At 40.2% G+C, this 14,310-nt stretch overlaps 1 protein-coding gene across 6 annotated transcripts in view; it reads right to left on the reverse strand.

Annotated features, from left to right (window-relative positions):
• WDTC1 (WD and tetratricopeptide repeats 1) overlaps positions 1-14,310 on the reverse strand; it is a 73,034-nt gene that overhangs the window by 20,782 nt on the left and 37,942 nt on the right. The window lies entirely within an intron of this gene.

Consider the following 14,310-nt stretch of genomic DNA (forward strand, 5'->3'; position numbering starts at 1 on the left):
AAACTGAAGTTCAGATAATAGTAGTAGAAGTTATATCCAAACAAATTTCTGCTCCTACCACTAGAGGGGACATGTCAACAGTCCCTTCAAGGGACACCCCCTCAGCCACAGAAAATCTGGCAGAGGGCAACTGACTGAAAGGCAGCCGATTAGCTAGAAGGCGGTTCTTCCATTCATTTGGCACATATTTAATTCATCGAGCACTTACTGCATGCCAGGTACTGTTCAGATGCTGGGGGCAGAGCAGTATACAAAATAAATCTTGTATTTAGATCTTCTGCAGCTTACTTCCAAGTAGGTGGAGCCTGGTATAGTGAGGTAAATTAAGCTTGGGGATTTGAATTGAGAGACATGGAGAAGTGAGGCAGTTAATGACAGATACTGAAGTTGAAAGCATGTGCGGAGAGAAGTCATGGCAAAGCTAGAAATAAGAGGAAACAGAATCCATGGAAAGCAGAAGGTATGAAGTGGCAGAAACTAGTCTTACATGGGAGAAGGAGAGAACAAGTCACTTCCATTCCTACACTCTGTTCTTTCTTTCCTTCACCCTCCCTCATTCCTAATGGCACCTTGATTTTCATTTCATTATCTGCCCAGCCCAAATCAGACCATGTGTAAGTTCACTGTCCTTTCCACACTGATAGGTTCAGGAACTTAGATCTAAGCCAAATTGGACACAGCATTCACTTGGACACAGGTATTGGCTCAGAAATGAGCCTGTGACCCCAATCGGATGCAAGGGGACCAGTTGCTGGGAGTGTGTGGAAAAGGAGTTTTCTCATTTTCAGGAGAGAGTCTATGAAAGGGATGCCTTTCTTCCTCTGGATGCTGGGTGTCCTAATGTGACTCCGGGACTTGGGACCACGAGGGTAGCCAGCCTGAGAGTGAAATAAACAGAGAGAGGAAAGCCCAGCCAAGGGAATCACAGAAAAATGGAGCCAAAGTGACCAGAGTAACCAACCCTGATGCCTACCCTACTCCTGGGCTTCCAGTCATTATTGTTTAAGGTCACTTGAGTTGGGCTGTTACCTGTGGCCCAGAGCATCCTGATTAACTCATTCTTCAGGTCGCAGTTTATCAGCACTTCCCTCAAGATGCCTTTCCCACCCTGTAAATCTGGGAAGGAGGCACATCCTTCCTGTGGGCTCCTACTGCCACACTGTATTATGGCTCTGTGTTGACATGGTTATTTTGCTTCACCACACTGAGCTGCAGGGAAGTGGCCTCTGTGTACTGTGTTCACTATATCCTCTAGGCCAGGTACAGTGCCTGGCACATATCTGCTGCATAATGAACAAGTGAGTCCAGGGGGACTAGTGGGAAGAATCAAGAGACAAGAACAAATCTAATTCCCTGACTCTCTAGGCAGAAGGGGCTTTTCCTCTGCCTTCTCCTTCCTTCTTACCCATTGTCCCAAAAAGATTCTCATTTGAGTTGATCCTCATTTCTTTCTGGGTTCTGCACTTAAATACATTATTGACACATTCATTCTGTTCAAACTCGCCAGACCACTTACTGACCTGAGGCTTCTCACTTTCCCACAGCACTTGGTGGACACCCCACACGACTCTGTTCACTCTTTCTGGATCAGAATCATTTCTGGCCTCACCCCTCTCATTTTCCTACCAGGCTTTAAATTACTTGTGCCCAGGGCTCAGTCTTCAGTTTGCAACTTCCCAGAGTACCGAGGGCCTTGAACGAGTGCCACTTACTGAGGGTTTACAAAGAGCGAGGCACAGTACCTTGCACTTGGGGTAGGGAGAACAACGGCCCCCCTACAAACGTCCATGTCCTGATCCTCTGGAACCCATGAATATGTTATGGTAGGTGGCAAAAGGGACTTTGCAGATATGATTAAGGTTAAAATCCTCGAGGTGGGAAATTAGCCTAGATTATCCAGGTGAGCCCAATATAATCACACGAGTCCTTAAAATCAGTGAACGTTGGGACTTCCCTGGCATCCCAGTGGTTAAGACTTCGCCTTCCAATGCAGGGGGTGCAGGTTCGATCCTCGGTCAGGGAGCTAAGATCCCACATACCTCGGGGCCAAAAAACCAAAACATAAAACGGAAGCAATATTGTAACAAATTCAATCAAGACTTTAAAAATGGTCCACATAAAAAAAAAAAAAAAATCAGTGAACCTCTCCTGGCTGCAGAGAGTAGAGAGATGTAGGTGTGAAAGGGACTTGACCTGCTATTGCCGGTTCTGAAGATGGAAGAAGGGGGTCACGAGCGAAGAAATACAGCAATCTCTAGAAAGCGGGAATTACAAGAAAACGGATTCTACTCTATAGCCTCCAGAAGGAGAATAGCTCTGTCAAGGGTTTAGCCTGGTGAGACCCACGGCAGACTTCCAACCTACAGAACTGTAAGATAATAAATTTGTGTTGTTTTAAGCCACTAAGTTTGTGGTAATTTGTTGTGGTAGCAATAGAAAACTAATACAGCATTCTACATCCATTATCTTAAGAAACAGGTATCGATTCACAGAAAGATAGACAAGATCAAAAGGCAGAGGGCTATGTACCAGATGAAGGAACAAGATAAAACCCCAGAAAAACAACTAAATGAAGTGGAGATAGGCAACCTTCCAGAAAAAGAATTCAGAATAATGATAGTGAAGATGATCCAGGACCTCGGAAAAAGAATGGAGGCAAAGATCGAGAAGATGCAAGAAATGTTCAACAAAGATCCAGAAGAATTAAAGAACAAACAAACAGAGATGAACAATACAATAATTGAAATGAAAAACACACTAGAAGGAATCAATACCAGAATAACTGAGGCAGAAGAACAGATAAGTGACCTGGAAGACAGAATGGTGGAATTCACTGCTGTGGAACAGAATAAAGAAAAAAGAATGAAAAGAAATGAAGACAGCCTAAGAGACCTCTGGGACAACATTAAATGCAACAACATTCGCATTATAGGGCTCTCAGAGGGAGAAGAGAGAGAGAAAGGACCATAGAAAATATTGGAAGAGATTATAATCGAAAACTTCCCTAACATAGGAAAGGAAATAGCCACGCAAGTCCAGGAAGCGCAGAGTCCCAGGCAGGATAAACCCAAGGAGACACATAGTAATCAAATTGGCAAAAATTAAAGACAAAGAAAAATTATTGAAAGCAGCAAGGGAAAAAACGACTCCCCTAGGAGTTCCCAAGGGAACTCCCATAAGGTTAACAGCTGATTTCTCAGCAGAAACTCTACAAGCCAGAAGGGAGTGGCATGATATACTTAAAGTGATGAAAGGGAAGAACCTACAACCAAGATTACTCTACCCAGCAAGGATCTCATTCAGATTCGATGGAGAAATCAAATGCTTTACAGACAAGCAAAAGTTAAGAGAATTCAGCACCACCAAACCAGCTCTACAACAAATGCTAAAGGAACTTCTCTAAGTGGGAAACATGAGAGAAGAAAAGGACCTACAAAAACAAACCCAAAACAATTAAGAAAATGATAATAGGAACATACATATTGATAATTACCTTAAACATGAATGGATTAAATGCTCCAACCAAAAGATACAGGCTTGCTGAATGGATACAAAAACAAGACCCATATATGTGCTGTCTACAAGAGACCCACTTCAGACCTAGGCACACATACAGACTGAAAGTGAGGGGATGGAAAAAGATAGTCCATGCAAATGGAAATCAAAAGAAAGCTGGGGTAGCAATACTCATATCAGATAAAATAGACTTTAAAATAAAGAATGTTACAAGAGACAAGGAAGAACAGTACACAATGATCAAGGGATCAATCCAAGAAGAAGATATAATAATTATAAATATATATGCACCCAACATAGGAGCACCTCAATACATAAGGTAACTGCTAATAGCTATAAAAGAGGAAATTGGGGCTTCCCTGGTGGCTCAGTGGTTGAGAGTCCGCCTGCCGATGTGGGAGATGCGGGTTCGTGCCCCAGTGCCCCAGTCTGGATCCCACATGCCGCGGAGCGGCTGTGCCCGTGAGCCATGGTCGCTGGGCCTGCGCGTCTGGAGCCTGTGCTCCGCAACGGGAGAGGCCACAGCAGTGAGAGTCCCGCATACCGCAAAAAAAAAAAAGAGGAAATCGACAGTAACACAATAATAGTGGGGGACTTTAACACCTCACTTACACCAATGGACAGATCATCCAGACAGAAAATTAATAAGGAAACGCAAGCTTTAAATGACACAATAGACCAGATAGATTTAATTGATATTTATAGAACATTCCATCCAAAAACAGATTACACTTTCTTCTCAAGTGCGCACGGAACATTCTCCAGGAGAGATCACATCTTGAGTCACAAATCAAGCCTCAGTAAATTTAAGAAAATTGAAATCATATCAAGCATCTTTTCTGACCACAATGCTATGAGATTAGAAATCAATTTCAGGGAAAAAAAATGTAAAAAACACAAACACATGGAGGCTAAACAATATATGACTAAATAACCAAGAGATCACTGAAGAAATCAAAGAGGAAATCAGAAAATACCTGGAGACAAATGACAATGAAAACAGGACAATCCAAAACCTATGCGATATGGCAAAAGCAGTTCTAAGAGGGAAGTTTATAGCTATACAAGCCTACCTCAAGAAACAAGAAAAATCTCAAATAAACAATCTAACCTTACACCTAAAGGAACTAGAGAAAGAAGAACAAACAAAACCCAAAGTTAGCAGAAGGAAAGAAATTATCAAGATCAGAGCAGAAATAAATGAACTAGAAACAATAGCAAAGATCAATAAAACTAAGAGCTGGTTCGTTGAGAAGATAAGCAAAATTGATAAACCATTAGCCAGACTCATCAAGAAAAAGAGGGAGAGGACTCAAATCAATAAAATCAGAAATGAAAAAGGAGAAGTTACAACAGACACCACAGAAATACAAAGCATCCTAAGAGACTACTATAGGCAACTCTATGCCAATAAAATGGACAACCTGGAAGAAATGGACAAATTCTTAGAAAGGTATAACGTTCCAAGACTGAACCAGGAAGAAACAGAAAATATGAACAGACCAATCACAAGTAATGAAATTGCAACTGTCATTAAAAATCTTCCAACAAACAAAAGTCCAGGACCAGATGGCTTCACAGGTGAATTCTATCAAACATTTAGAGAAGAGCTAACACCCATCCCTCTCAAGCTCTTCCAAAAAATTGCAGAGGAAGGAACACTCCCAAACTCATTCTATGAGGCCACCATCACCCCGATACCAAAACCAGACAAAGATACTACAAAAAAAGAAAATTACAGACCAATATCACTGATGAATATAGATGCAAAAATCCTCAACAAAATACTAGCAAACAGAATCCAACAACACATTAAAAGGATCATACACCATGATCAGGTGGGATTTATCCCAGGGACGCAAGGATTCTTCAATATATGCAAATCAATCAATGTGATACACCATATTAACAAACTGAAGAATAAAAACCACATGATCATCTCAATAGATGCAGAAAAAACTTTTGACAAAATTCAACACCCAGTTATAATAAAAACTCTCCAGAAAGTGGGCATAGAGGGAACCTATCTCAACATAATAAAGGCCATATACGACAAACTCACAGCAAACATTATTCTCAATGGTGAAAAACTGAAAGCATTTCCTCTAAGATCAGGAACAAGACAAGGGTGTCCACTCTCACCACTATTATTCAACATAGTTTTGGAAGTCCTAGCCATGGCAATCAGAGAAGAAAAAGAAATAAAAGGAATACAAATTGGAAAAGAAGTAAAACTGTCACTGTTTGCAGATGACATGATACTATACATAGAGAATCCTCAAGATGTCACCAGAAAACTACTAGAGCTAATCAATGAATTTTGTAAAGTTGCAGGATACAAAATTAATGCACAGAAATCTCTTGCATTCCTATACACTAATGATGAAAAATCTGAAAGAGAAATTAAGGAAACACTCCCATTTACCACTGCAACAAAAAGAATAAAATACCTAGGAATAAACCTACCTAAGGAGACAAAAGACCTGTATGCAGAAAACTATAACACTGATGAAAGAAATTAAAGATGATACCAACAGATGGAGAGATATACCATGTTCTTGGATGGGAAGAATCAATATTGTGAAAATGACTATACTAACCACAGCAATCTACAGATTCAATGCAATCCCTATCAAATTATTAATGGCATTTTTCACAGAACTAGAACAAAAAATCTTAAAATTTGTATGGAGACACAAAAGACTCCAAATAGCCAAAGCAGTCTAGAGGGAAAAAAACAGAGCTGGAGGAATCAGACTCCCTGACTTCAGACTATACTACAAAGCTACAATAATCAAGACAATATGGTACTGACACAAAACCAGAAATATAGACCAATGGAACAAGATAGAAAGCCCAGAGATAAACCCACGCACCTATGGTCAACTAATCTATGACAAAGGAGGCAAGGACATACAATGGAGAAAAGACAGTCTCTTCAATAAATGGCGCTGGGAAAACTGGACAGCTACATGTAAAAGAATGAAATTAGAACACTCCCTAACACCATACTCAAAAATAAACTTAAAATGGATTAGAGACCTAAATGTAAGACTGGACACTATAAAACTCTTAGAGGAAAACTTAGGAAGAACACTCTTTGACATAAATCACAGCAAGATCTTTTTTGATCCACCTCCTAGAATAATGGAAATAAAAACAAAAATAAACAATGGGACCTAATGAAACTTAAAAGCTTTTGTACAGCAAAGGAAAACATAAACGAGACGAAAAGAGAACCCTCAAAATGGGAGAAAATATTTGCAAACGAATCAACAGACAAAGGATTAATCTCCAAAATATGTAAACAGCTCATGCAGCTCAATATTAAAACCTAAATAGATATTTCTCCAAAGAAGACATACAGGTGGACAAGAAGCACATGAAAAGCTGCTCAACATCACTAATTATTAGAGAAATGCAAATCGGAACTACAATGAGGTATCACCTCACACCAGTTAGGATGGGCATCATCAGAAAATGTACAAACAACAAATGCTGGAGAGGGTGTGGAGAAAAGGGAACCCTCTCGCACTGTTGGTGGGAATGTAAATTAATACAGCCACTATGGAGAACAGTTTGGAGGTTCCTTAAAAAACTAAAAATAGAATTACATATGACCCAGAAATCCCACTACTGGGCATATACCCAGAGAAAACCATAATTCAAAAAGACACATGCACCCCAATGTTCATTGCAGCACTATTTACAATAGCCAGGTCATGGAAGCAACCTAAATGCCCATCGACAGACAAATGGATAAAGAAGATGTGGTACATATATACAATGGAATATTACCCGGCCATAAAAAGGAACGAAATTGGGTCATTTGTAGAGACATGGATGGATCTAGAGACTGTCATACAGAGTGAAGTAAGTCAGAGGAGAAAAACGAATATCATATATTAACACATATATGTGGAACCTAGAAAAATGGTACAGATGAACTGGTTTGCAGGGCAGAAATAGACACACAGATGTAGAGAACAAATGTATGGCCACCAACAGGAGAAAATGGCGGGGAGGTGGAGTGATGAATTGGGAGAACAAACATATGGACACCAAGGGGGGAAAGCGGCAGGGGGTGGTGGTGGTGGTGTGCTGAATTGGGCGATTGGTTGACATGTATACACTAATGTGTATAAAATGGATGACTAATAAGGACCTGCTGTATAAAAAAATAAAATTAAATTAAAAAATTAACTAACTTCTAACTTGAATGATCATCTATATTCTAGAAATACAATGTGAATGTCAAAAAAAAAGAAACAGGTATCATTACTCATTTCATGGATAAGAAAAACAACGCTCAGAGAGGTTAGGTAATCTGCTGCGATACTGTGATTTATATATATATTTATACTTAAGAAAGATATATTTAGTCTTCATTCTTACTTCTGGCACAGAGTTCCTAAAACCCTTGGAATTTCCTAAGTAATAAGAGTGATAAAGGTTTCGTGATATTCATAACAAACCTCTTTCAACTAACACCTGAGGTTTATGTTAATGAAGTGATTTTTGGAAAGCACCTAAGGATGGAGAACCAAACATATGATTGGAGGGCGGGAACTTTCAGTCCCACCTCCCTGACTTCCAGGGAGGGGAGAGGGACTGGAGGTTGAACTGATCACCAATGGTCAATGATTTAATCAACCATGCCAATGTGAAGAAAAAGCAAAAAGGACAGGGTTCAGAGAGTTTCTGTGTTGGTACACATGTGAAGATTTGGGGAGAGCGGCATATACCTTGCCCTATGCAGCTCTTTTATCTGGCTGTTCCTCAATTATATCCTTTTATAATAAATCGGTAATCTAGTAAGTAAAATGTTTCTGAGTTCTGTGAGTCACTTTAGCAAATTAATTGAACCAAAGGAGAAGGTGTTTGGAACCTCTAATCTATAGCCAGTTGGTCCAAAGCCCAGGTGACAACCTGGATTTGCCACTGCCGTCTGAAGTAGGTGTTGGGGGTAGGGAACAGCAGGGCAGTCTTGTAGGACTGAACCCTTAACCTGTGGGATCTGATGCTATCTCCAGGTAGATCCTGTCAGAATTGAGTTACATCGTAGGGAACCCAGCTGGTAGCAGCGAGTTGCTTGGTGGTGTAAACAAACAAACAAACACCCCCCCCCCCCACATGTTAGACATGGCTAATGTGGCACAGCTAGTAGTGGTATCAGGAAGCATTTTAACTCAAGAGCTCAGGCTCTTAAGCACTGTCTGAGATGTACTAATGCTTCCAGAATTACTGTATTTGTCCTCAAATCAGTAGCCCATCCAAAGTATAGAAGACAGGCCACAGTAGACAAATATGATATTTATGATTCATTTTTACATAGTAAAAAAATAGCTCAGAGGCAGGTAAGTTGGAGAAAGTGTAGAGAGAAAGCCCAAACCAGATTCTACATAAATGCAAAGTAACTATTGACAAAAAACATTAATAAAGGGCTCCATAAGTTAGAATGTATGTTTGGGAAGCTAATTAACAAGGCACAGCCTGTTTAAGAGGATTTGTTTTGGACTTGATAAATAAGGCTGGCTTAGATTAGGTACACGATCTATAATTACGTTGACAAATACAATGGAAGAAAATATGCCTATGACATATCAGAATTAAACACTGGGTAAAAAGGGGAGAAAACCTCAAACTTTAAAGGAACAGAGAGGAGGGACTGTTTACAGATGGCTCCTAAAGAGGAATAGACCTCTGTGTGCCTCCCTGGAACCCAGGAAATGTTTCTACTTAGGGTGAGCCTTCCACACCAGGGATCTGGAGAAAACAGAAAGTGCACAGAGAAAGTACCTGGAATAAAAGCTACAAATCTCACTTAAGTTAAAAATTACAACCCCTTACTTCCTACTTAACTTTATTAAATATTGATTATAGTTACTATTTATTATAAGTTCCTATACATTTCTAGGTAGCATGGTATACAGGAGGAAAAGGAGGCAGGGAGAAGCGTTTTACCACTGACACTGCTTAGAATTGTAGGTGCATAATGATAAAAAGCAAATGGACTTTTAGGTGGTTTTCTTACTGCTTTTAAATTCCTTACAGACCATGCACCCCCTTACAAGCCTGCACTACTGCCCCCAATTTGGCATGCCACTGCTAGGTAGAATACTAGCTATTAATATACCTGATCTCATTATCACTCCCTTTTTACAGGTGAGACCAAGTCTCAGAGATATTAAATAACTTAGCCAGGGTCACACAAATTGTAAACACCAGAGCCCGGATAGGAACGCAGGTCCATATGACTCCAAAGTATTTCTCTGGCTGTGCTGGATTACCTCAAATGTCACCCTTATTCCCACCTGTACTAAAAAGAGATCTCACTGCTGCCATCACTTTAGAGAACTGTTTGTCAGTCTGATATAAAGTTAAGCTTATATCCACTCTATGACCCAGCAATTCCATTCCTTAGGTATTCACTTAAGGGAAATGAAAACATTTGTCCATCTAAAGACTGGTATAAGAATATCCATAGATGTTTTAATTTTTAAAGCCCCACACTGGAAATAACCCAAATGATCATCAACAGGAGAATGAATACACGAAAGTAGTGTATTCCTACAGTGTAATCCTACTCAGAAATAAAAAGGAACTACCCATAGATACATGCAACCACATGGATGAAACTCAAAAAACGTCATGATAAGCAAAAGAAGCCAAACACAAAAATATGTATACTATATAATTCCATTTACAGAAAGTATATGAACAGGCAAAACTAATCTATGGCGACAGAAGCCAAAATGTGGTTGCTCTGAGGTAGGAGTGTTGACTGGAAAGGGCACCATGGGAACTTCCAGGGTGATGGAAGTATTCTCTATCTTGTCGTGGGTGGTAGTTACTCAAGTGCCAAAACTCATCTAACTCAACGCTTGAGACCTACGCACTTTATTTTTATGTAAATCATACCTCAATAAAGAGAGGGAAGAAACAAGGTAGTAATAATAATAGTGATAGTGGTAGCTGATATATAATAAGCGCTATCTCACCATCTACCAGGAACAATACTGTGCCCTTCATTTATGCTCTGAGTTAAACTTTACAACTACCTTGTGATGGAAACACCACTACTATTCTCATTTTTCAGATGAGGAAAAGGTTAATACCCCATACTGTATAAACAGTATAGTAAGAATGTGAATTCATGTCTGACAGATTCCAGAACTTGGCTCTTAACCATGGTGTCATATTGCCTTTTTAATTAATTAATTTTAAAATATTATTTTACAATCTACTTTAAAAAAATTTTTATTTATTTATTTTTATTTTTGGCTGCATTGTTGGGTCTTCATTGCTGCGCGGGCTTTCTCTGGTTGTGGCGAGCAGGGGCTATTCTTCTTTGCAGTGCGTGGGCTTCTCATTGTGGTGGCTTCTATTTTGCAGAGCATGGGCTCTAGGCGTGCAGGCTTCAGTAGTTGTGGCACATGGGCTCTAGAGCACAGGCTAAGTAGTTGTGGCGCATGTGGGATCTTCCTGGACCAGGGCTCGAACCCGTGTTCCCTGCATTGGCAGGCAGATCCTTAACCACTGTGCCACCAGGGAAGCTCCATTTTGGCTTTTTAAATTTCGGGGTATTTCCCTCAAAACTTAAACGCCTGCTATGTGTCTGCCAGTACTGTACTGGATCAGAGAGATATAACTGAGTCAGACAGACACATCTCCTGTCCTCTGGAGGAGCTGATGAGGTTTTGTTTTCTCCTCCTCTTCTCCAAACTTATAACATTAGCCTTTCCCCATGTTATTATGATCTCATAAGCATGACTTCAAATGGTTATAGAATATTCCTCCAAAGTTTAAACTATATTCATCTCTACCTTAGTATTGTACACTTAGATCAGTTCCAATTTTGGTGAGTTGATGTATTTTAATTAATTAATTTATTTATTTATTTACTGGCTGTGCCATGCAGTATGTGGGATCTTAGTTTCTTGACCAGAGATCAAACCCGTGCCCCTTGCATTGGAAGTGCAGATTCTTAACCACTGGACTGCCAGGGAAGTCCTGAGTTAAAAGTCCAGTGGGGGCTTCCCTGGTGGCGCAGTGGTTGAGAGTCCGCCTGCCGATGCAGGGGACACGGGTTCGTGCCCCGGTCCGGGAAGATCCCACATGCCGTGGAGCGGCTGGGCCCATGAGCCGTGGTCACTGAGCCTGCGCGTCCGGAGCCTGTGCTCCGCAACGGGAGAAGCCACAACAGTGAGAGGCCCGCGTACCAAAAAAAAAAAAAAAAAAAGTCCAGTGGGAAAAGACCATTTACAGGTGACTGGGCAACCCAGACTAGGCACAAAGTCATGATTTTTTGCATTTGACTGGAAATATATACAATCTGTGTTGTAACGTTAGGTATAGCCAATGCTACTCAGGAGCTCTGCTGTGCAGTCACGGTGTGGAGAAGTATATTAAAATAAGAAACATTATTAATTAATACAATTTAGGAGACAACAATCTATCAAAATGTAGGACCTACAGGGAAAAAAATAATAAAGGTCATTCTTGATAGGGGAAAAAGTTGGGACACACTGCATTAAGGGAATAAGAAAAGAGAAGCAAAGAGCTAGGAAGTCTGCCAACCAATGTGTATCCTGGCATAACCCAAAGGACTGGAGATCCTTTTGTCCAGATTTATTCTTTTACAAGAGGAAGCTGGGTCACACATATGAGGCATATGAGGCAGAATTGTAACAGCAATTCTTTTACAAGAGGAAGCTGGGTCACACATATGAGGCAGAATTGTAAAGTGAAAGAACGGTCTGGGTTCAGCTCTAGCTTGGCCTCTTTCTAGGTATATGGGCAGTCACTTAAGATTTCCAGAGCCTCAGATATTTCACTGGGAAATGGAGATGATGATAATGTCATCCTGACAAGATCACTGTGGAGATCAAATGATGTAATATATGCAAGGTGCCTATAGCACACTTTGGTAAATGCTGGCTCCCATTCGTGGAACTCATCTTCAGGTATCTTCTCTTGCCAACCTCTGTGTGTTCTTCCAGATCCGACTCTCAAAGACCCCTCCACATGGCCAAAATACTCACAAAGGGTATACATCTTGAACAACTGGACTCCTTCCTATTTACTAACTTTTTCTAAAGGGTTATTTCTGCAGCTATTAAATTGTTACCCTAAGCTCTGACCAAACGGACAATTCATTTATTCCACACCCATTAGGTATAAGGCACTGGGAGAAAAGGGAATAGACAGTAGAATAAACAAAGACAGGTCCATGTCTATGGTGACATGAGACTAAGGTCTACAATAAAAGAAGAAGGAGAGAGGTACCAAAAAAACCCAGAAGACAGGAGCATCAGGCTTTAAGAGCAAGCTTAAATGATCTTTGAGGACATAGTCTAGCTTGGAGATAACTGTGGCCCAGTTTGCATGGATACATGTAAGGGCCCTCTCTTAACTGCAACCCAAACCACATACATGTTTAACATACCCACTGACTTCAGACCTAAACGTTTGTATAATGAAGTTCCACTGAAAAGATCAATGCCAAAGAGCATGAGAGTTAGAGATGTTCAGTGGACCCTCCACAGGAAATGCCAACTCGGAAAGAGAGGAAACAGATGGCCATGTGCTTCTCTATAACTCCTTGACAGTGTGAATATGAGTCTGAGCAAGGAAGATTTAGATGAAAATCCAGCAAACATTAATTAAGCATCTACTAAATGCCAGGGTAAGTGCTAAGCTGTTGCGTATATCAATTCATTTAAACTTCACAATACACGTGTTTATTAGCATGTATTGAGATTACATAGTTGTAATATGACAGAATGGAGTGAGTCCTGAAGGCAAATAAAACTCGACAATTCTTCACTTGCTCTCCATTCACTTAATGATTTGATAGTTATCTTAAAGGCAGAATGATCAGACTACCCAGACATCTCCATAACATCCTTTTGTTGTTTCTTTAACTTAGTTCAATGGTTTCTCAAATTTTAGTGTGCCTCAGAATTACTAAATGGAGCAGTAAGAGTAACAAGAATAACTAAAACTTAGCTTACTATGTGTCAGGCCCTGTCCTAATTGCTTCACATAATTACCCTTCAAAATCCATTAAACTGTCCATAAAGGACAGTTAATGTGTTTTCATGTTCACAAGCTGTGTTTCCTTGAGCAAGTTCTTTTTTTTTTTTTTTTAACATCTTTATTGGGGTATAATTACTTTACAATGGTGTGTTAGTTTCTGCTTTATAACAAAGTGAATCAGTTATACATATACATATGTTCCCATATCTCTTCCCTCTTGCGTCTCCCTCCCTCCCACCCTCCCTATCCCACCCCTCCAGGCTGTCACAAAGCACCGAGCCAATATCCCTGTGCCATGCGGCTGCTTCCCACTAGCTATCTACCTTACTACGTTTGTTAGTGTGTATATGTCCATGACTCTCTCTCGCCCCGTCACAGCTCACCCTTCCCCCTCCCCATAACCTCAAGTCCGTTCTCTAGGAGGTCTGCGTCTTTATTCCTGCCTTACCCCTAGGTTCTTCATGACATTTTTTTTTCTTAAATTCCATATATATGTGTTAGCATACTGTATTTGCCTTTTTCTTTCTGACTTACTTCACTGTGTATGACAGACTTGAGCAAGTTCTTTAACCTCTCTGTGCTTCAGGTTTTATATCTCTAAAAAAGGAGATAATATACATAACCTCATAGGGTTGTTGTGGGAACCAATTCAATAGTCATAAAGCACTGTGATAGCTGAGTAGCAAAACTGGAAATCAAATCCAAGTATGTTCTTTCCCTTGCACCATGATAATTCAAGACTTATAGTATAGC

This window comes from Aethalodelphis obliquidens, unplaced genomic scaffold (assembly GCF_003676395.1).
Source record: "Aethalodelphis obliquidens isolate GAN/ISIS:26980383/991018 unplaced genomic scaffold, ASM367639v1 scaffold9, whole genome shotgun sequence".
In the NCBI taxonomy this organism is placed as follows: Eukaryota; Metazoa; Chordata; class Mammalia; order Artiodactyla; family Delphinidae; genus Aethalodelphis; species Aethalodelphis obliquidens.